The following is a 17,657-nucleotide window of genomic DNA, read 5'->3' as shown; positions in this document are numbered from 1 at the left end:
AATATCTATCTCATATCTATCTAATATATATCTAGCTAATATCTATCTATCTATCTATGTCATATTGATCTATCTATCTCATATCTATCTATCTCATATTTATCTATCACATATCTATCGATCTATCTATCTATCATCTGTCTATCTCTACAGTATCTATCTCATATCTATCTATGTCATATCTATCTATCTATCTATGTCATACCTATCTATCTATCTAATATCTATATCTCATACCTATCTATCTAATATCTATCTATCTCATATCTATCTATCTAATATATATCTAGCTAATATCTATCTATCTATCTATCTATGTCATATTTATCTATCTATCTATCTATCTCATATCTATCTATCATCTATCTATCTCATATCTATCTATCGATCTATCTATCATCTATCTATCTCTACAGTATCTATCTATCTATCTATCTATGTCATAGCTATCTATCTATCTATCTATGTCATGTATATCTATCTATGTCATACCTATCTATCTATCTATCTATCTAATATCTATCTCTCATACCTATCTATGTAATATCTATCTATCTATCTAATATCTATCTAGCTAATATCTATCTATCTATCTCTCATATCTATCTATCTATCTATCTGTCATGTCTATCTATCTATCTATCTCATATCTATTTCATATCTATCTACAGTATCTATCTAATATCTATCTATCTAATATGTACCTATCTATCTATCTAATATCTATCTATCTATCTATGTCATGTCTATCTATCTATCTCTCATATCTATCTATCTATCTATCTATGTCATGTATATCTAACTCATATATATCTATCTACAGTATCTATCTATCTATCTATCTATGTCATGTCTATCTATCTATCTCTCATATCTATCTAACTGTCTATCTGTCTATCTATCTATGTCATAGCTATCTATCTATCTGTCATATCTATATATCTATGTCATATCTATCTAATATCTATCTAGCTATCTAATATCTATCTATCATACCTATCTATCTAATATCTATCTCATATCTATCTATCTAATATATATCTAGCTAATATCTATCTATCTATCTATCTATCTATGTCATATTGATCTATCTATCTCATATCTATCTATCTCATATCTATCTATCTATCTATCTATCATTCACATATCTATCGATCTATCTATCTATCATCTATCTATCTCTATATTATCTATCTATCTCATATCTATCTATGTCATAGCTATCTATCTATGTCATATCTATCTATCTATGTCATACCTATCTATCTATCTATCTATCTAATATCTATCTCTCATACCTATCTATCTAATATCTATCTATCTCATATCTATCTATCTAATATATATCTAGCTAATATCTATCTATGTCATATTCATCTATCTATCTATCTCATATCTATCTATCTATCTAATATCTATCTATCTCATATCTATATATCTATCTATCGATCTATCTATCATCTATCTATCTATCTCTACAGTATCTATCTATCTCATATCTATCTATCTATCTATCTATCTATGTCATAGCTATCTATCTATCTATGTCATGTCTATCTATCTATTTATCTATGTCATACCTATCTATCTATCTAATATCTATCTCTCATAACTATCTATCTATCTAATATCTATCTATCTAATATCTATCTATCTATCTATCTCATATCTATCTATTTCATATCTATCTATCTACAGTATCTATCTAATATCTATCTATCTAATATCTACCTATCTATCTATCTAATATCTATATATCTAGCTATCTCATATCTATCTATCTCATATCTATCTATTTATCTATGTCATGTCTATCTATCTATCTCTCATATCTATCTATCTATCTATGTCATGTATATCTAACTCATATATATCTATCTACAGTATCTATCTATCTATCTATCTATCTATCTATCTATCTATCTATCTATCTATCTATGTCTATGTCTATCTATCTCATATCTATCTATCTCTCATATCTATCTATCTATCTGTCTATCTGTCTATCCATCTATGTCATGTCTGTCTATCTCATATATATCTTCCTACAGTATCTATCTATCTATCTATCTATCTATCTATCTACCTATCTATGTATCCATCATCTATCTATCTCATGTTTATCTATCTTTCCAATATCTATCTCATATCTATCTGTCTGTCTATCTCATATCTATCTCATATTTATCTCATATCTATCTATCTCACTATCTAATATCTATCTATCTATCTCATATCTATCTATCTATCTTTCTATCTGTTTGTCTATCTCATATTTATCTATTTCATATCTGTCTTTCCCCATAAATTTTCAGCAATTTGTATGTAACTAATAAATACATAAACGTTAAATGGTTGCTGTAATTTAGTACAAATTTGCGCCTGTTAAATAACCAGCACAGCAGTGACTCTCACCTCTACTCCTCAGACCCACCCATCCACATCAACCCAGGTTTTAAGGATATCCATGCTTGAGCACAGATGGTTAAATAAACCTAAATAAGTAACGGCCTGATTGCGAGTTGTACGCTCGGCTGTTATTTATGCAGTTGAGCAATTATCTGTAAACTGCGCACAATAGTAACCCCAGTTCACATTACGGGAGGAATTCAATTAGCGGCGAAGGCTGCAGTTAGCGGGGATTTTTTTTCTGAACCTGCGCAGGCTTGAAAATGAATCCCCGATAAATAGCCTGTTTTTGGGTGTAATGCTGAAATCTTTGCAGTCGATCGATTATAAGTAAACTGCACATGTAACTAAGTCGCACAGCGCATGCCTCACGGTACCATAGTCACTTGCAGCGACTCTTTACTCGCAGTGTGATTGACAATTGTGGATGTTGGCAACGCCGTCTCACCGGTTCCGTAGCACATGTTCAGCGCTGACAACTTATGGAAGAATTTTTTGAAAAAAAACTTAAACAAAAATTTACAGCTGACCACGAATTTTACTAAGAAATTGCCTCTGCAATATGAACGTCATTGAGTAACAGTCTTCTTGTGGGTGAGGGAAAACAACCGGTTAACTCCGTACTCCTGGCTCTACCAGTTTGCATGTTGTGTGCGGGTTAGTAGCATGACCTGGCTGAGGATACAGAGAGACGCCTGGGTGTGTGAATGGAGGCAGCTGGGGAGGGTGAGCCTGTGACAGGAGCCGTATGTGTGTCTGCAAGCTGTAAGGGGGAGGGGAAACAACAGACGAGGTGGCCGAGTGGTTAAGGCGATGGACTGCTAATCCATTGTGCTCTGCACGCGTGGGTTCGAATCCCATCCTCGTCGGATGTTCATTTTTTCCTCCCCTTTGGTGAAACTTTTATTACAATAAATTGCCAGAGAAAATGATGAAATTAATGATATTATGTAGGTCTGCAGGACCTGTAGAATTAGATTTAAAGCTGAACTATGTATATCGGTACACTTGCTCAAGTCTGGCTGCGCCCTGGATTTGCGCGGCGGAATTGGCGCAGCGGACTTGGCTTTCCAGTTCCACTTTCCACACACACAAAAAAATAAAATAAAATTATACAAAAGCAGAAAATACTAAATAAAAGTAATATTTAACCTCAATTAAATACAAACATCCATTGTCTGCCTCTTTGCTTTGCTGCCAAGGATAGAAGGCAAATATTAATTAAAATTATGCAAATAGACTGCAGGAGCCACGTTAATAATTTATATGTTATTAGAGAGCGGGATTATATCAGAAATGTCCGCTGATCACCATATTTAGCGGTGTGTATTTGCACGAGGTGTCGAGCGCCGTAGGATATCAGCCTCCTGACACGATCGTGTCTGTGTTGTGTTCTGTGTGAGCACATCCGACAAACGCTTGAACGCCATCTTCCTCCCTTGTTCCGCCTGTCCAAGCATGGAACAGCGCAAGATGCGTCCGAATCTGCATACGTATGGAAGCGCAAATGAATACGTCGATATTACGCCAGAAAATAACGACGCGTGTATCCATCTCCACGTCATCCCTCTATTCTGTTCATTTATATTTAAACCTCTGCATTTGGTATTATAGAGAGCAGGGTGGCCCCAATTTACTAACAAGTTGTGAGCACCGGTGCGATTTTAGCGATATAAGCGCTAGTTTTAAAGCAGCGATTAGTTTTGTGACAAAACCACTTTTATTTTGCCTTAATTTGCACCGTTGCCAGCACAGGTGGCCCAATGTTTTATTTAAAGGAATATTCTTTAAAACCTTTTTTTGTATCATTATTCCCTTAATAAAATAATAATAATAATAATAAAATCATTTAAAACATATTTATAACTTTTTTCCTGTTTTATGGTGATTTTTTTAGTCCCTAATTTCCTCTGTGACTTCTAGTACCCATAGTAATTTATAGCAGGAGTGCGCCATTCCTTATAACCACCTCATACAACCAATGAACTCTAAAGTGATGACATCACAACTCACTCATTATAAGTGATGACATCACATTGTACTGTATAATTAAAAAGGAGTTGCAGGAATTTATTCTTATATCTTAATATATATATTATTAAAGCGCAACGGCATATGCGGGCACTACATAAGTATACGTTAAAAAATATTATTATAAGCATGTATTGTAGATGTTGAGGGTACACGGTTAGTAAATGTTATATAAATAATTATACATATATTGTACTTTTATTACATTTTCCTCACTTAGGGGCATATTCAATAACCCCGCGGCTAATTGATGCGCTTGACGGGATTCAATTAGCGGGGATTCCACGCGCGGGTGTCCCTGAGACCCCGCGCGCGAGTCCCCGCTGTTTGATTTTACCTCGCACCTCATGTAGGTGCGAGGTAAAATCAGCGTGAGGCCGCCCTATTCGGCCTCGCGCGAGCAATATTAACACACTGATTCCGCAGTTCTCGCGTGGAAGTCCTGTTTTTTGGACGTGGGGAAAAAGCTATTCTATTAAATAGCATTACCCCACGCCGTGGGACTTTCACCCATCAATTACACGCGGGAGAGGTCCCGCGGGTAATTGAATATGCCCCTTAGTGTTTATTTGATAACATAACTATAGATGCAAAAAGAGCTAAAAATACAAAGAAAGCAAAATCAGCCAGACCAGCATGGCGGCTTGGGGGGGGGGGGCAGAAGGTAAATAAGGGGGTGACGGGGTGGCAGCACGGGAGAGGAGCAATGTCCATAGACCAATATTAAAAGTAAACATCCGGCGGTCTCAGCCCGTATATAGGACCCGCGCTATGGGAAGAAGCTGCGGTGATCCGCCCAATGAAGTGTCAGCTGTTATACAGCACCAATTGTTCCTCTATTATTATTATTGGTGACAACGACATTATAATGAGGTCTCACAACTAGATAGGAACCAATAGGTAAATGAATGCCCGGCACTTAGTGTTCTCTCCCCCACAATACTCGCAGCTGCCTTAGTTTGCATCTCTATAGACCTATTACCAGCATCCTATACACAGACCTCCTGCGGTGCCTGGTTGTGGGTCTGGGTGATGTAGAAGATAAGAGTTAATGACGGGGACTTGGAGTGTTTGTAACACAATCAGCAGCTTTTCTATACATGTGGGACGAGCAGACAATGAGAGGGACTAGAACGGCAGCAGTTTGGTTTGCTTCATTTTGTCTAGCACAGGGGCCCCTATATGCTAGGCCCGGCATTGTCTAGCACAGGGGCCCCTATATGCTAGGCCCGGCATTGTCTAGCACAGGGGCCCCTATATGCTAGGCCCGGCATTGTCTAGCACAGGGGCCCCTATATGCTAGGCCCGGCATTGTGTAGCACAGGGGCCCCTATATGCTAGGCCCGGCATTGTCTAGCACAGGTGCCCCTATATGCTAGGCCTGGCATTGTCTAGCACATGGGCCTCTATATGCTAGGCCCGACATTGTGTAGCACAGGGGCCCCTATATGCTAGGCTCGGCATTATCTAGAACAGGGGTCCCTTATATGCTAGGCTCGGCATTGTCTAGCACAGGTGCCCCTATATGCTAGGCCCGGCATTCTCTAGCACAGGGGCCCCTATATGCTAGGCCCGGCAATCTCTGGCACAGGGGCCCCTATATGCTAGACTCGGCATTGTCTGGCACAGGGGCCCTTATATGTTAGGCCCGACATTGTGTAGCACAGGGGCCCCTATATGCTAGGCCCGGCATTGTGTAGCACAGGGGCCCCTATATGCTAGGCCCGGCATTGTCTAGCACAGGTGCCCCTATATGCTAGGCCTGGCATTGTCTAGCACATGGGCCTCTATATGCTAGGCCCGACATTGTGTAGCACAGGGGCCCCTATATGCTAGGCTCGGCATTGTCTAGAACAGGGGTCCCTATATGCTAGGCTCGGCATTGTCTAACACAGGGGCCCCTATATGCTAGGCCCGGCATTGTCTAGAACAGGGGCCCCTATATGCTAGGCCCGGCATTGTGTAGCACAGGGGCCCCTATATGCTAGGCCTGGCACTGTCAAGCACAGGGGCCCCTATATGCTAGGCCCGGCATTCTCTAGCACAGGGGCCCCTATATGCTAGGCCCGGCATTCTCTAGCACAGGGGCCCCTATATGCTAGGCTTGGCATTCTCTAGCACAGGGGCCCCTATATGCTAGGCCCGGCATTCTCTAGCACAGGGGCCCCTATATGCTAGGCCTGGCATTGTCAAGCACAGGGGCCCCTATATGCTAGGCCCGGCATTCTCTAGCACAGGGGCCCCTATATGCTAGGCCCGGCATTCTCTAGCACAGGGGCCCCTATATGCTAGACTCAGCATTCTCTAGCACAGGGGCCCCTATATGCTAGGCCCGGCATTCTCTAGCACAGGGGCCCCTATATGCTAGGCCCGGCATTCTCTAGCACAGGGGCCCCTATATGCTAGGCTTGGCATTCTCTAGCACAGGGGCCCCTATATGCTAGGCTTGGCATTCTCTAGCACAGGGGCCCCTATATGCTAGGCCCGGCATTCTCTAGCACAGGGGCCCCTATATGCTAGGCCCGGCATTGTCTAGCACAGGTGCCCCTATATGCTAGGCCTGGCATTGTCTAGCACAGGGGCCCCTATATGCTAGGCCCGGCATTGTCTAGCACAGGGGCCCCTATATGCTAGGCCCGGCATTGTCTAGCACAGGGGCCCCTATATGCTAGGCCCGGCATTGTGTAGCACAGGGGCCCCTATATGCTAGGCCCGGCATTGTCTAGCACAGGTGCCCCTATATGCTAGGCCTGGCATTGTCTAGCACATGGGCCTCTATATGCTAGGCCCGACATTGTGTAGCACAGGGGCCCCTATATGCTAGGCTCGGCATTATCTAGAACAGGGGTCCCTTGTATGCTAGGCTCGGCATTGTCTAGCACAGGTGCCCCTATATGCTAGGCCCGGCATTCTCTAGCACAGGGGCCCCTATATGCTAGGCCCGGCATTCTCTAGCACAGGGGCCTCTATATGCTAGGCCCGGAATTCTCTAGCACAGGGGCCCCTATATGTTAGGCCCGACATTGTGTAGCACAGTGGCCCCTATATGCTAGGCCCGGCATTCTCTAGCACAGGGGCCCCTATATGCTAGGCCCGGCAATCTCTGGCACAGGGGCCCCTATATGCTAGACTCGGCATTGTCTGGCACAGGGGCCCTTATATGTTAGGCCCGACATTGTGTAGCACAGGGGCCCCTATATGCTAGGCCCGGCATTGTGTAGCACAGGGGCCCCTATATGCTAGGCCTGGCATTGTCTAGCACAGGTGCCCCTATATGCTAGGCCTGGCATTGTCTAGCACATGGGCCTCTATATGCTAGGCCCGACATTGTGTAGCACAGGGGCCCCTATATGCTAGGCTCGGCATTGTCTAGAACAGGGGTCCCTATATGCTAGGCTCGGCATTGTCTAACACAGGGGCCCCTATATGCTAGGCTCGGCATTGTCTAGCATAGGGGCCCCTATATGCTAGGCTCGGCATTGTCTAGAACAGGGGCCCCTATATGCTAGGCCCGGCATTGTGTAGCACAGGGGCCCCTATATGCTAGGCCTGGCACTGTCAAGCACAGGGGCCCCTATATGCTAGGCCCGGCATTCTCTAGCACAGGGGCCCCTATATGCTAGGCCCGGCATTCTCTAGCACAGGGGCCCCTATATGCTAGGCTTGGCATTCTCTAGCACAGGGGCCCCTATATGCTAGGCCCGGCATTCTCTAGCACAGGGGCCCCTATATGCTAGGCCTGGCATTGTCAAGCACAGGGGCCCCTATATGCTAGGCCCGGCATTCTCTAGCACAGGGGCCCCTATATGCTAGGCCCGGCATTCTCTAGCACAGGGGCCCCTATATGCTAGACTCAGCATTCTCTAGCACAGGGGCCCCTATATGCTAGGCCCGGCATTCTCTAGCACAGGGGCCCCTATATGCTAGGCCCGGCATTCTCTAGCACAGGGGCCCCTATATGCTAGGCTTGGCATTCTCTAGCACAGGGGCCCCTATATGCTAGGCTTGGCATTCTCTAGCACAGGGGCCCCTATATGCTAGGCCCGGCATTCTCTAGCACAGGGGCCCCTATATGCTAGGCCCGGCATTGTCTAGCACAGGTGCCCCTATATGCTAGGCCTGGCATTGTCTAGCACAGGGGCCCCTATATGCTAGGCCCGGCATTGTCTAGCACAGGTGCCCCTATATGCTAGGCCTGGCATTGTCTAGCACATGGGCCTCTATATGCTAGGCCCGACATTGTGTAGCACAGGGGCCCCTATATGCTAGGCTCGGCATTGTCTAGAACAGGGGTCCCTATATGCTAGGCTCGGCATTGTCTAGCACAGGGGCCCCTATATGCTAGGCCCGGCATTGTCTAGCACAGGTGCCCCTATATGCTAGGCCCGGCATTGTCTAGCACAGGTGCCCATATATGCTAGGCCCGGCATTGTCTAGCACAGGTGCCCCTATATGCTAGGCCTGGCATTGTCTAGCACAGGTGCCCCTATATGCTAGGCCCGGCATTGTCTAGCACAGGGGCCCCTATATGCTAGGCTCGGCATTATCTAGAACAGGGGTCCCTTATATGCTAGGCTCGGCATTGTCTAGCACAGGTGCCCCTATATGCTAGGCCCGGCATTCTCTAGCACAGGGGCCCCTATATGCTAGGCCCGGCATTCTCTAGCACAGGGGCCTCTATATGCTAGGCCCGGAATTCTCTAGCACAGGGGCCCCTATATGTTAGGCCCGACATTGTGTAGCACAGTGGCCCCTATATGCTAGGCCCGGCATTCTCTAGCACAGGGGCCCCTATATGCTAGGCCCGGCAATCTCTGGCACAGGGGCCCCTATATGCTAGACTCGGCATTGTCTAGCACAGGGGCCCCTATATGTTAGGCCCGACATTGTGTAGCACAGGGGCCCCTATATGCTAGGCCCGGCATTGTGTAGCACAGGGGCCCCTATATGCTAGGCCCGGCATTGTCTAGCACAGGTGCCCCTATATGCTAGGCCTGGCATTGTCTAGCACATGGGCCTCTATATGCTAGGCCCGACATTGTGTAGCACAGGGGCCCCTATATGCTAGGCTCGGCATTGTCTAGAACAGGGGTCCCTATATGCTAGGCTCGGCATTGTCTAACACAGGGGCCCCTATATGCTAGGCTCGGCATTGTCTAGCATAGGGGCCCCTATATGCTAGGCTCGGCATTGTCTAGAACAGGGGCCCCTATATGCTAGGCCCGGCATTGTGTAGCACAGGGGCCCCTATATGCTAGGCCTGGCACTGTCAAGCACAGGGGCCCCTATATGCTAGGCCCGGCATTCTCTAGCACAGGGGCCCCTATATGCTAGGCTTGGCATTCTCTAGCACAGGGGCCCCTATATGCTAGGCTTGGCATTCTCTAGCACAGGGGCCCCTATATGCTAGGCCCGGCATTCTCTAGCACAGGGGCCCCTATATGCTAGGCCTGGCATTGTCAAGCACAGGGGCCCCTATATGCTAGGCCCGGCATTCTCTAGCACAGGGGCCCCTATATGCTAGGCCCGGCATTCTCTAGCACAGGGGCCCCTATATGCTAGACTCAGCATTCTCTAGCACAGGGGCCCCTATATGCTAGGCCCGGCATTCTCTAGCACAGGGGCCCCTATATGCTAGGCCCGGCATTCTCTAGCACAGGGGCCCCTATATGCTAGGCTTGGCATTCTCTAGCACAGGGGCCCCTATATGCTAGGCTTGGCATTCTCTAGCACAGGGGCCCCTATATGCTAGGCCCGGCATTCTCTAGCACAGGGGCCCCTATATGCTAGGCCCGGCATTGTCTAGCACAGGTGCCCCTATATGCTAGGCCCGGCATTGTCTAGTACAGGGGCCCCTATATGCTAGGCCCGGCATTGTCTAGCACAGGTGCCCCTATATGCTAGGCCTGGCATTGTCTAGCACATGGGCCTCTATATGCTAGGCCCGACATTGTGTAGCACAGGGGCCCCTATATGCTAGGCTCGGCATTGTCTAGAACAGGGGTCCCTATATGCTAGGCTCGGCATTGTCTAGCACAGGGGCCCCTATATGCTAGGCCCGGCATTGTCTAGCACAGGTGCCCCTATATGCTAGGCCTGGCATTGTCTAGCACAGGGGCCCCTATATGCTAGGCCCGACATTGTGTAGCACAGGGGCCCCTATATGCTAGGCCCGGCATTGTCTAGCACAGGGGCCCCTATATGCTAGGCCCGGCATTGTCTAGCACAGGTGCCCATATATGCTAGGCCCGGCATTGTCTAGCACAGGTGCCCCTATATGCTAGGCCTGGCATTGTCTAGCACAGGTGCCCCTATATGCTAGGCCCAGCATTGTCTAGCACAGGGGCCCCTATAAGTTAGGCCCGACATTGTGTAGCACAGGGGCCCCTATATGCTAGGCCCGGCATTCTCTAGCACAGGTGCCCCTATATGCTAGGCCTGGCATTGTCTAGCACAGGTGCCCCTATATGCTAGGCCCGGCATTGTCTGGCACAGGGGCCCCTATATGCTAGGCCCGGCATTGTCTAGCACAGGGGCCCATATATGCTAGGCTCGGCATAGGGGCCCCTATATGCTAGGCTCGGCATAGGGGCCCCTATATGCTAGGCCTGGCATTGTCTAGCACAGGGGCCCCTATATGCTAGGCCTGGCATTGTCTAGCACAGGTGCCCCTATATGCTAGGCCCGGCATTGTCTAGCACTGATGCCCCTATATGCTAGGCCCAGCATTGTCTAGCACAGGTGCCCCTATATGCTAGGCCCGGCATTGTCTAGCACAGGTGCCCCTATATGCTAGGCCCGGCATTGTCTAGCACAGGGGCCCCTATATGCTAGGCCTGGCATTGTCTAGCACAGGGGCCCCTATAGGCTAGGCCCGGCATTGTCTAGCACAGGGGCCCCTATATGCTAGGCCTGGCATTGTCTAGCACAGGTGCCCCTATATGCTAGGCCCGGCATTGTCTAGCACAGATGCCCCTATATGCTAGGCCCAGCATTGTCTAGCACAGGTGCCCCTATATGCTAGGCCCGGCATTGTCTAGCACAGGTGCCCCTATATGCTAGGCCCGGCATTGTCTAGCACAGGGGCCCCTATATGCTAGACCCGGCATTGTTCTGACAAAAGTCATACTGGGGATGGATATCTTTTTTGATCAATTTCCATGCCCGACCGGACCCATCGCGAATTTTGGATCCATTCTGGAGACACGCGGCATGACTCTGAGCCGTTGGCAATGTTCAGGGAGTTCAGCGATTTTCTATTACTGTGAGTGCGCGAGAATCCCCAAAAACCCGTGCACGCATGCGTTACACTGTGTCTGTGCCCAGAGGTATCAGAATTGTGCTGGTCATTCCCAGGCGGTGACTATACAGACGCACAAAGATGATTCCTCTAATGGGTGAGTTACAGGACTGTTGCGGGTGCGTCGGAAAACTGGTTGCGTACACAGAGGCATAATCGCTCGCGCTGATAACCATCATCCGGCGGAGATTCTGCACCCAGCATTGGGCTGGCGCAAGTTTTGATGGTGTGACCAATGGTGGGTTCTAAAGATGTACCAAGCAGTATTACAGAGCCTAAGCGGGCGTCTCAGTCCTCGCGCAGTCAGACGCACGGATGTACACCAGGGGAATGGCTTTTACTGACATTAGCATAAAGGCGCAGACGGATGCTATAGTGGACGCACCAGGGTGCGACTTAGAATAAGGCCCATGATGTTTTCATAGAATGGATCCAAACGAGAGAGCAGGAGAAATATTCTCTGGAGGAAACTACATGAATAAACGATGAAGACTGAACAATGGCCCTGATTCAGAGCCGGACTTGCTCTGAATCAGGGCCCACCTCCATTAATATGGAGCGTCCTCCTAGACGCTCGTATAGCTGTGGGTCACCACCCACAGCATATACGAGCGTGCAGGATGATGGTCGCGATGGTCTTGACCATTGCGACCATCGAAACTGCGAGCAGAGCCAAAATCACTCCCACTGACATCACTAGTGATGTCAGTGGGGCCGGCTTCAGATGGTAGGCGTTCCCTTGGGGACGCCTCCGTCTGGCAGGCACGCCCACCAAAGGGGGCGTGCTGTCAGTCAACATCGACAGCACGCCCCCTTTGATGAGACACTCCGAGCGAAGGAAAGTCCTTCGCTCATCGCGTCTCGTGCATGCGCACGACGGAGCTCCCTCCGTCGTGAGCATGCGCAGTGCAGACCATCGATCCACTTGCGAGCGGACAGCCGCTCACGAGTGGGTCTGAATGAGGGCCAATGACACTAGAGCAGATGTTCCCAAACTCCCCCATCACAGTGCAGGTTTGAAGGATATCCCTGCTTGTGTCCAGATGGTTAAATCAACTTGACTGAGGTACTAATTAAGTCACCTGTGCTCAAGCATGGATACCCTTAAACCGTGGACTATAATGACGGAGTTTGGGAACCTCTGCACTAGAGGGAGCTCACTTAGGGGCCCATTTAGCACAAGTTTTATCATACGCAACAAGTTTTAGAACTCGTTGCGTATGATAATAATGCTCCAGCCAATCAGCTCCCAACTGTCATCTGAAAAATGACAGTTGGGAGCTGATTGGCCGGAGCACCATTTATCATACGCAACGAGTTTTAAAGCTTGTTACGCCTGATAAAACTCGTTGATAACAGAGGCCCTTAAGGGCTTAATTCAGAGGCGGACGCAAATCCAGTTGCAACTGTAATTCTGTATGAAGCGGGCTTGAGAAAATATGCTAATGACTTAGCTGATGTCTTGTGTACTGAGACGCCCACCTCCTGCGTCTGACATCCGCCGCTCACGTGCAAAAGCGGGAACATTGGAAAAAACATCGGTGACACATCAAACCTCTGAGTAAGCCTATGCTGTCTCAGTCAGAGCGGATCTCCTAAGACGCGGGGCCGCTGCAGCAGCAAACACATTTGTAGAGGCTCACTACAGCACGCCCAGAACATGGTCCCGACACACCGTTTCTAACCACCATCCTGTTACCTCCCCCAAATGCTGACTACCTGTCACCAAGGGCGGAGGCGGCGAAGCTCCTGGAAACTTGACTGCTTTTCCCGGGCGGCCAGGAGTACCAGCCGAGATTCTGGAGCCTCCTGGACGTTCCGGTAGATTGGGCAAATATGGAATAATCTCATTTTCAATTTGATTTGTCAAAAATAAATGTGACTGCAAATTTAAATGCCAACTCCAGTGGTCTTTCTGTTTATTTATTAGATACGTTTTGGTATAATATTAAAAGAGGGGTGTAAGTGAGGGATGTGACTGATAGGGATTTTAAACCAGTGGGACATTCCAAGATGGGTTTTCGTATTCTGTAACTGATTATTACAATAAGCTGTATACAATAAGGCTCCCCTGACTTAGGCTCTCCCAGAAGATATTTAGGGTCTCATTCAGACCCGGTCGCAAGCTCCGATGTACTCGTAGCTCTGCGCACGCGCAGCGGCCGCACTGCGCATGCGCAAGCCCCGGAGCGAGAGTGAAACTCTCACGCTCCGGAGCTCGCTACAAAAGGGGCAGCTGTTGATGTTGATCGACGGCTCGCCCCGTTTTGTAGGCGGGCCGGGGGGGTGGTTTTCAAAACGGAGGAGTTCCTTAAGGAATGCCTACCGTTTTGTGGGCGGCCGCACTGACATCATCAGTGATGTCAGTGGGGAGCTTCCTGCTCGATCAGAGCAGGAAGCTCGTTGGGGCTTGAGGCTGCCGAGACCCAACCTTAGGGTCTCGTCGCAAGCCCCGATGGTCGCGATGGTGACCCACTAATAGGGAACGTGAGTTGGGTTTAGACCGTCGTGAGACAGGTTAGTTTTACCCTACTGATGAGGTGTTGTCGCCGTAGTAATCCTGCTCTGCTAAGCCCTTCTGCTCCACGGGAGGTTTTTGTCCTCCCTGAGCTCGCCTTAGGACACCTGCGTTACGGTTTAACAGGTATACCGCCCCAGTCAAACTCCCCACCTGCCACTGTCCCCGGAGCGACCATCAACCATCAAAAATGAAGCGGCCGCCCTCATTCAGAGAGAGCGATCGCTTCTGGCGACCGCCTCTGAATGAGGGCCTTTGTTCTCTGTTACTAGACTCAGACAATCCCATATCTTCCTGGCCACCATCCCATCCACATTTACTGCGGCAACACTTACCTTACTATATACCAGTACTAAGTATTCACGTCAGTATTTTTGAGTTACCGACTCCCTATACTTGCCGACATTCTCGCTGGCCCCTCTGGGAGTAAGTGAGGGTCCGTGAAGCGTCATAGGTAGGAGGTGCGGAGGTGGTGCTTCCATGATTGCGTCATCCAGGCCACATCCCCGCTATACAATGCCAATATTAATGGTGCCTTCACACATGCAAAGCAATGCATAGGCATGAGCAACAATCGGCCGACTGCATACGCTTTAGCAGTTGCGATCCTTTCTGAATCAGGCCCTGTGTTGAAAAATGACAGTTAGGAGCTGATTGGTTGGTACTTTATCGCCATCCACTTTATCTCTCTCCAAGGCTTAGGTCCGTATTCGATTAGGCTGCGAAAACCCCCGTTCTCGACTAAACTTTTTCGCCGATGACATAATTTTTTTTAGGCATTTCTCACTTATCCCCGTATTCAATTGTAGCGCCTTTTCGCCGGCACGAAAATGCAATGCAATGTAATAGGTGAAAAGGTTTTGCCTATGATTACCCGGCGGAAAAAAATATGCAGAATTGCGGTTTTTGGGGTGCAGAGGTGCGGAAACCACTCTTTGTACACCCCCCTTGCTGCTAACTGCGTCAAAAAACTCTTAAAAAAAACACAAAGGACACCCCAAAAAAGCACTTTGTATATGTGGGCGAAAAAGTTTAAATTGGGGGTACAAATTCAAAAACTAGCGAAATAGCCTTTGGGGGGGTCTGCAAGTATGGGGGAGGGGTTTCGTTGATTGCAGGTGTTTGCTGAAGATGCGTTTTTTGCACTTTTTAATGCTTGACTTTAGTGATTGTTAATATGCTTGCACCCATTTTCAAGTACCCCAAATTTGATGGGAATACTTATTTTTCCAAAAAAACTGTGCTAAATACTATTCTTCACCACTTGCTCAAAGACGCTAAATAGCGCCTAGTGAGACCATTTAAAGACCCCAAATACCTTTTGCAGGGCTATTTGGGAGTACCCATAGTGAAAGCATCTTTTGGGGGGTGTCAGGCTGATTTCCCCAAAACTGACAAGATTTTTCGCTGTTTTCGCCAGGTCCCGTATTCGCCAATTTGGAATTGAACGCGGGGAAACGCGGGTATGAGCGTGATAAGTTTTCGACCTGAAAACCTCCGATGACGGCAACGGACTTTTCGCTTCAAATTGAATATTTAGGCCGACATTTTTTCTACTATCTCTGAGGACATATAAAGAACATAAATAAATAGCTCTTCTGCAAGGAGACCCCATTAAATAGGGAACATCCTCCTGAATGCTCTCCATCCCTTTAAGCTCATTTAAATAATTTTGTGCGGAGAATGTAAATAATAATAACAAACATCTTAGTATCGTGCATCAGGAGACGCATCAGGGGACGCATACATTCTTCATCCCTGCAGATGGCGCCATTTCCACATCTAAAAATAACTTGTGTTGTATAGGGATGGTCATCGGTGGGCTGCCCATCCATGGTTCCATCCTTCGATGACACAAAACCATCCACGGCCAACCATCAAAGGTTTGCACCCCATCGATGGCCACCGCTGCTGGGGAGCATGGCAGGCCCCCGTGGGCCAATCAGCAGCAGGGACAGGGCTTAACAGGACTCCAGGAGGCGAGGCTAATCTCGGTGCAGCCACAGAGAAAAATAACATTGGATCTCTGCCATCGATGGCGAAACCACCGGGTTTTGGTAGTTAACCACCTATGGCTCTTAACTATCGATGGCAGATGGCCATCCCTAGAGTTGTATAAACCGGATCTATTTGTGCTGAAGGAGATTAATTATTGCACTTATTGTGTCAACAGAATGTGAACTTTAATAAAGAAACTGCAGCAGCGAGATCCTGGACCTGTGTTTAGACTATTGATAGAGCGGAGATAAGCCTGGGAAAGTGACATGGGGCTGCAGTGTGTCTGCTCTGTACCATATAGGAACAACAGGAAATAAAACAACAACAGTTTCATACAATAATGTATATTCTAATGCACAAGTGATATTAATATACGCATAAACGCCTGTATATACTGTCTGCATAATCGGTCAGTTCTGATCACTGCACTGGTCTTTAAAATAAGTCTACAATAGCTCTTCTGCAAGGAGACCCCATTAAATAGGGAACATCCTCCTGAATGCTCTCCATCCCTTTAAGCTCATTTAAATAATTTTGTGCGGAGAATGTAAATAATAATAACAAACATCTTAGTATCGTGCATCAGGAGACGCATCAGGGGATGCATACATTCTTCATCCCTGCAGATGGCGCCATTTCCACATCTAAAAATAACTTGTGTTGTATAGGGATGGTCATCGGTGGGCTGCCCATCCATGGTTCCATCCTTCGATGACACAAAACCATCCACGGCCAACCATCAAAGGTTTGCACCCCATCGATGGCCACCGCTGCTGGGGAGCATGGCAGGCCCCCGTGGGCCAATCAGCAGCAGGGACAGGGCTTAACAGGACTCCAGGAGGCGAGGCTAATCTCGGTGCAGCCAGAGAGAAAAATAACATTGGATCTCTGCCATCGATGGCGAAACCACCGGGTTTTGGTAGTTAACCACCTATGGCTCTTAACTATCGATGGCAGATGGCCATCCCTAGAGTTGTATAAACCGGATCTATTTGTGCTGAAGGAGATTAATTATTGCACTTATTGTGTCAACAGAATGTGAACTTTAATAAAGAAACTGCAGCAGCGAGATCCTGGACCTGTGTTTAGACTATTGATAGAGCGGAGATAAGCCTGGGAAAGTGACATGGGGCTGCAGTGTGTCTGCTCTGTACCATATAGGAACAACAGGAAATAAAACAACAACAGTTTCATACAATAATGTATATTCTAATGCACAAGTGATATTAATATACGCATAAACGCCTGTATATACTGTCTGCATAATCGGTCAGTTCTGATCACTGCACTGGTCTTTAAAATAAGTCTACAATCTCCCATATAGATTTATATATTGTCTGCATACAGGGCCTGAGTCAGACCCGCTCGCGAGCGTTGAGCGCTTGCAAGCAGGTCGATGGT

At 47.4% G+C, this 17,657-nt stretch overlaps 1 non-coding gene across 1 annotated transcript; it reads left to right on the top strand.

Moving 5' to 3' along the window:
• The first annotated feature begins 3,196 nt into the window (after positions 1-3,196).
• Positions 3,197-3,278, top strand: TRNAS-GCU (transfer RNA serine (anticodon GCU)). Its single transcript has one exon. It is a non-coding gene; the product is annotated as a tRNA-Ser (tRNA).
• Positions 3,279-17,657: the final 14,379 nt, after the last annotated feature.

This window comes from Taudactylus pleione, unplaced genomic scaffold (genome assembly GCF_031769625.1).
Source record: "Taudactylus pleione unplaced genomic scaffold, aTauple2 ptg001627l, whole genome shotgun sequence".
NCBI lineage: Eukaryota > Metazoa > Chordata > Amphibia > Anura > Myobatrachidae > Taudactylus > Taudactylus pleione.
This window is presented reverse-complemented; position numbering and strand designations above follow the sequence as displayed.